Consider the following 6,355-nt stretch of genomic DNA (forward strand, 5'->3'; position numbering starts at 1 on the left):
TTGATCTATTTGTCTTTATATTATCAAACTCTTAATTATTTTTGTTTTATTGTACATCTCAAAGTTAAGTAATATAAATTGTGTAATTTTCTACTTCAAGATAGTATGGTTCTTCTAGAACCTTTGGATTTGTGTAAAAACTTGGAATCATTTTGTCAATTTGCACAAAAATATCCTGCTGGAATTTTGATTGGAACTAGGTTCAATATGGAAAACAGGTATAAAATTAATATAGCCATATTGAATCTTCTAATCCACAAACATGAGTAATGTCTCTATTAAAATGTATCTTTAATTTCTTTCAGAAATATTTCACATATTTCAAGTTTGGGTTCTTATACATTTTTGTTACAAGTATTCCTAAGAATATAATGATTTTATGCTGTTTTACCTAGTCATTTATGTAATTTTAACATATTTCCTTTTATATTGCTTTCAAGTTTTCATTACTATAATATAAAAAAAAGTTGAAATTTCTATAATGACTTTATCTTCAGTAACCTTGATTAATTGATTAGATTTAGTAGCTCTTTTGTAAGTTTCCTAGACTCTTCTATGTAATGTAATATCACATGCAAAAAGAGATCTCTTCATTTGCAATCATTTTCTTTGCTCATTTTATTGACTAGGGTTTCCAATAAAATATTGAGTAAAAGTGGTGAAAGCAGACATTTGCCTTGTTCCAGATCTTCGGCGGTAAGCAGTCAAATTTCAGCATTGATTGTGACATCATCAAGAGAATTTTCATATATACCTTTTGTCAGATTGAGAAACTTTCCAAGTTTGCTGTGATATTTTATTATTAGTTTATCATTTAATTTTCTTTAAGGCATTTTTTTTTCATCTCAAGATAATCGTATGGTTTTTCTATATTATTCTATGAATGTGGTTAACTACATTATTGTGGTCACTCCACAGAAAGAGTATGGTCACCTACCTAACATTAAATTAGGTTGATTAGAGTGAAGATGACACACACATATCAAAAAGGTATGAAAACTTCTTTTTCATTTTTTTATTTTTAAATTCTATTAATTTTTATTTTATATTGGAGCATATTTGATTTACAAAGTTCTATTAGTTTCAGGTGTACAGCAAAGAAACTCAATTATACATATACATATATCCATTCTTTTTCAGATTCTTTTCCCATATAGGTTATTGCAGAATATTGAGTAGAGTTCACTGTGTTGTACAGTAAGTCCTTGTTGATTATCTATTTTATATATAATAGTGTGTATATGTTAATCTTAAGCTCCTAATTTATACCTCCCCTGGCAAAAAGTTAATTTTTAATAACTTAGAAAATTTGATATTTTTAATGTTTTAATTTAAGTATAGTTGATTATGTATAATTTTCAGGAGTACAACATAGAGATCCAATATTTTTATAGATTATTCTCCATTTAAATTATGCAAAATAATGACTATTTCACTCTGCTGTACAATATATCTGTGCAGCTTATTTATTTTATACACAGCAGTATGAATCTCTTAATCCCTTAAATCCCACCCCTATCTTGCCTCTCCCCACCTCTCTCTTCCACTAACACACTACTAGTTTGTCCTCTATATCCGTTAGTCTGCTTATTTTATTTTATTTAAATTATTCAATGAATTTTATTACATCTATAGTTGTACAACAATCATCACAACCAAATTTTATAGCATTTCCATCCCAAACCCTCAGTGCATCCTCCCAGCCCCCAACCTGTCCCATTTTCAAACCATAAGTTTTTCAAAATCTGTGAGTCAGTGTCTGTTCTGCAAAGAAGTTAATGTGGTCCTTTATTTAGATTTCACATGTAAGTGATAGAATATGATGTTGGCGTCTCATCGTCTGACTGACTTCACTTAGCATGATAATTTCTAGGTCCATCCCTGTTGCTACAAATGCTGTAATTACTTTGCTTTTAATGGCTGAGTAATAGTCCATTGTGTATATGTGCCACATCTTCGTGATCCACTCCTCTATCGATGGACATTTAGATTGTTTCCATGTCTTGGCTATTGTAAATAGTGCTGCCATGAACATTGGAGTACATGTGTCTTTTTGAGCCATTGTTTTCTCTGGATAGATGCCCAGGAGTGGGATTGCTAGATCAAATGGTGATTCTATGTTTAGTTTTCTGAGGAATCTCCATACTGTCTTCCACAGTGGTTGTACCAATTTACAATCCCACCAACAGTGTACTAGTGTTCCTTTTTCTCCACACCCTCTCCAGCATTTATTGTTTGTAGACTTTTTGATGACGGCCATTCTGGCCAGTGTAAGGTGGTACCTCATAGTGGTTTTGATTTGCATTTCTCTAATAATGAGTAATATTGAACATCTTTTCATGTGTTTTTTGGCCATCTGCATGTCTTCTTTGGAGAACTGTATGTTTATATCTTCTGCCCATTTTTTGATGGGATTGTTTGCTTTTTTGGTATGGAGCTGCAGAAGGTGTTTATAAATTTTGGAGATGAATCCCTTGTCAGTTGATTCACTTTCAAAGATTTTCTCCCATTCTGTGGGTTGTCTTTTCATGTTGTTTAGGGTTTCCTTTGCTGTGCAGAAACTTTTAAGTTTAATTAATTCCCATTTGTTTATTTTTGTTTTTACTGTCATTACTCTAAGAGGTGGGTCTGAGAAAATGTTGCTGTCATTTATATCAGAGAGTGTTTGGCCTATGTTTTCTTTTTTTTAATAATTTTTTTTTATTTTCCCACTGTACAGCAAGGGGGTCAGGTTATCCTTACATGTATACATTACAATTACATTTTTTCCCCCACCCTTTCTTCTGTTGCAACATGAGTATCTAGACATAGTTCTCAATGCTATTCAGCAGGATCTCCTTGTAAATCTAGTCTAAGTTGTGTCTGATAAGCCCAAGCTCCTGATCCCTCCCACTCCCTCCCCCTCCCATCAGGCAACCACAAGTCTCTTCTCCAAGTCCATGATTTTCTTTTCTGAGGAGATGTTCATTTGTGCTGGATATTAGATTCCAGTTATAAGTGATATCATATGGTATTTGTCTTGGACTGGCCTATGTTTTCTTCTAAGTGTTTTATAGTATCTGGTCTTATATCTAGGTATTTAATCCATTTTGAATTTGTTTTTCTGTATGGTATTAGGAAGTGTTCTAATTTCATTCTTTTACATGTGGCTGCCCAGTTTTCCCAGCACCACTTATTGAAGGGGCTCTTTTCTCCATTGTATATTCTTGCCTTCTTTGTCATAAATTAGTTGACTGTAGGTGTGTGGTGTTAATTATGGGCCTTCTATCCTGTTCCACTGATCTATATTTCTGTCTTTGTGCCAGTACCATATAGTTTTGGTGACTGTAGCTTTGTGGTATAGTCTGAACTCAGAGAACCTGATTTCTCCAGCTCCATTTTTCTTTTTCAGGATGTCTTTGGATATTCTGGTTTTTTGTGCTTCCAAACAAACAAAAAATAGATAATAATCATGATTCAATGAAGTACATACCATACCATTAGCATGATAATTTTGCTCTTGTCCTTGACAGAACATATCTTAGGTAGGAACACATACAGACTCAAGGGGAAGGTAACAGTCATCCAAGATAATTAGAGCACCTCACTAGCCATTGTAATCAATAAGTGAGGTGTCTAGTCCATAAGAAATGTCCCTCTCATCTGATATCTTTCTTGATCCATAACTCTTTCCTTGTCTTTATGAGAGGCTATCCCTCTCTTGTATGAGTGGGGAAAAGCATCTATAGATCTTTAGGTCTATCACCAAGATCTCCATGACACAAAGTTAGAACTTAGCAAATTTTGCAACAAAGAGACCTGTCATATCTTTTATCCAATTCTAGGCTCAGTTAGTATTGTCATGTTTTTTCATCTACAAAAATTATGCAAATGCTAGGTTCCCCTGCCCATTGGCATTCAGTGTAGTTGATGAGTAGCAGGTTGGGTCCCCTGAACAACTACTCATTTTTTAGTATTTTATATAATATTTAGAGGCTGATTTATAAAACTCTCTGGAACACTATTACTGAAATTTCTCAAAATTTCCATGACGATTTCTTTGTAAGGCACTTTAAGAAAGCTTTTCTCAAGAAAACATCATGTTCAAATTGAAATATAGGAATAAATAGTTTTTAATCTCAGAATTTTTTCATATAGAAATGATGTAGAACACTCCTAAGTTCAGTACTCAGTTTTGGTTGTAGACTTCCAAGATTAATCCTAGAGAACAACAGAGAAAGAGAAAATGTGGAATAAAAAGAACATGCCAAATCTCTGTTAAATGGTTTTCTGAACCTCAACCACATAGCTCAAATAAAAAAGAGGATGCTCTCAGATAACTTTTTAAAATGAATTAACAAGCTTCTTCTGAAATTTTTTATTAACCCTCTGACATATAGTTTATTTGCCCAATACAATGTGGGGTTGATAATAACTGATCTAGCAGAATTTCTTGCAGGGGAGTTTCTTTCAGAGAAACAAAAATAACAGTAATGGTTTTCTTTATAGATGTTATTATAATGTAATCTCAAGTTTAAAAGTTAAAAAAGATAGATTTTTAACAAAGCTCTTCTCTCCCATCAGAGTTCATTGACAGCAATCAGGAGTCTGCCTAAAAAAAAAGCTTGGCCCAAGAGCCTACAAAGTAATTTCTCCATCTGCATGGTAAATTTAACCAAAAAACCAACCAAACAAAACAACAGAAGAAACCACAATTTTCTTTGTTGAAGGTTTGTAGGAACAGTGTGACCAGACATACATGGACAGTTGCAAGAGCAAAGGATTATCAGATCCCTTCTGGGTCTGGCTGACACCAAGAGGTCTGCAACAACCAGGACACCCCCTCTTCTTTCAGCGTAAAAGTAGATTGAACTCTAACTTGGATAAGATGGTTCTTTGGGACGCTAGTCGACCATATTCTTAGTCTGCTGACTTGACAAAGTGTCTGTTCTTTGTCCCAACACCTAATCTCTTGATTTAGTGTCTTGTCATTCAACGAGCAGTATGAGCATCTCATTTATAGTCCCACTTGTTTATTTTTCTTGTTGTTGCCTTTAGCTTTGATATCAAAGACAAAAAGTCATTCCCAGGAGTCATGTCAAGAAGAAGAATTGTTATCAGTGCTTCTTTAAATATTAGAATTTACCAGGAAAGCCATCTAGGCTTGAGCTTTCTTTGTTTGAAATTCAACAATTACTAATTCAGTCTCTTCTTATTACGGGCCTATTTAGATTTTCTGTTTCTCCTTATTCAGAATGGTAATCTGTATCTTCTTCTTCTTTTTTTTTTTTTTGTCTTTTTGCTATTTCTTGGGCTGCTCCCATGGCATATGGAGGTTCCCAGGCTAGGGGTCGAACCGGAGCTGTAGCCACCGGCCTACTCCAGAGCCACAGCAACGCTGGATCCAAGCTGCGTCTGCAACCTACACCACAGCTCACGGCAACGCCGGATCGTTAACACACTGAGCAAGGGCAGGGATCGAACCCGCAACCTTATGGTTCCTAGTCAGATTCGTTAACCACTGCACCACGACGGGAACTCCTGTATCTTTCAAAAAATTGTTTAATTTCACCTGAGTTATCAGTTGACATACAGTTGTTCATAATATTCCCTTATAATCATTTTTTATTTCTTTAAGGTCTTTAGCAATGTCCCATCTTTGCTTCCTGATACAAGTAAATTGAATCTTCTTTCTTTTTTTCTTAGTTTGGTTAAAAGTTTGTCAATTTTGTTGATCTTTTAAATAACTTAGTTTTAATTTTATTTATATTTCTCTATTGTTATTTTATTCTCTATTTCATCTGTTTCTACTCTAACTTTGTTATGTTTTTACTTCTGCTCCTTTAGATTTAGATTGTTCTTCTTTTTCAGTGTCTTAAAGGGTTAGCAAATTGAGATCACAGTTCCCTTTTAAGATGGACACTTATAGCTACACATTTCTCTGTAAGTGTTCCTTTAGCTGCATCCTAGAAGTCTCTTTAAAGCCATTTCTTCATTTTATTTTATCTAAATTATTTCCTAAGTTCTTTGGCATTTTTTCATTAATCCACTTATTATTTAAAATGTGTCCCTTAATTTTCACATATTTGCGAATTGATTATATGTATTTATCTTATTTTTTCTAATTTAATTCCATTATTGTCTGATAGAACACTTTGAGTTTTAAACTCTTTAATTTTTTGAGGATCATTTTATGTTATAACCTATGGTCTATCCTGGGGAATAAACCATATGTTTTAACATACGGTCTATCCTGGTCTTTCATGTGCACCTGAGAAGACTTTGTGTTCTGCTGTTAGTGATTGTTGTTTTCTACAGATAGCTGTTAAAACTAGTATATAGTGTTGTTAAAATCTTTTATTTCTTTGTTGATTTT

The sequence above is a fragment of the Sus scrofa genome, chromosome X (assembly GCF_054392235.1).
Source record: "Sus scrofa isolate SSC_HxYL_T2T_F1_AM1 chromosome X, Sscrofa_HxYL_maternal_Yorkshire_Landrace_v2.0, whole genome shotgun sequence".
Lineage (NCBI taxonomy): Eukaryota > Metazoa > Chordata > Mammalia > Artiodactyla > Suidae > Sus > Sus scrofa.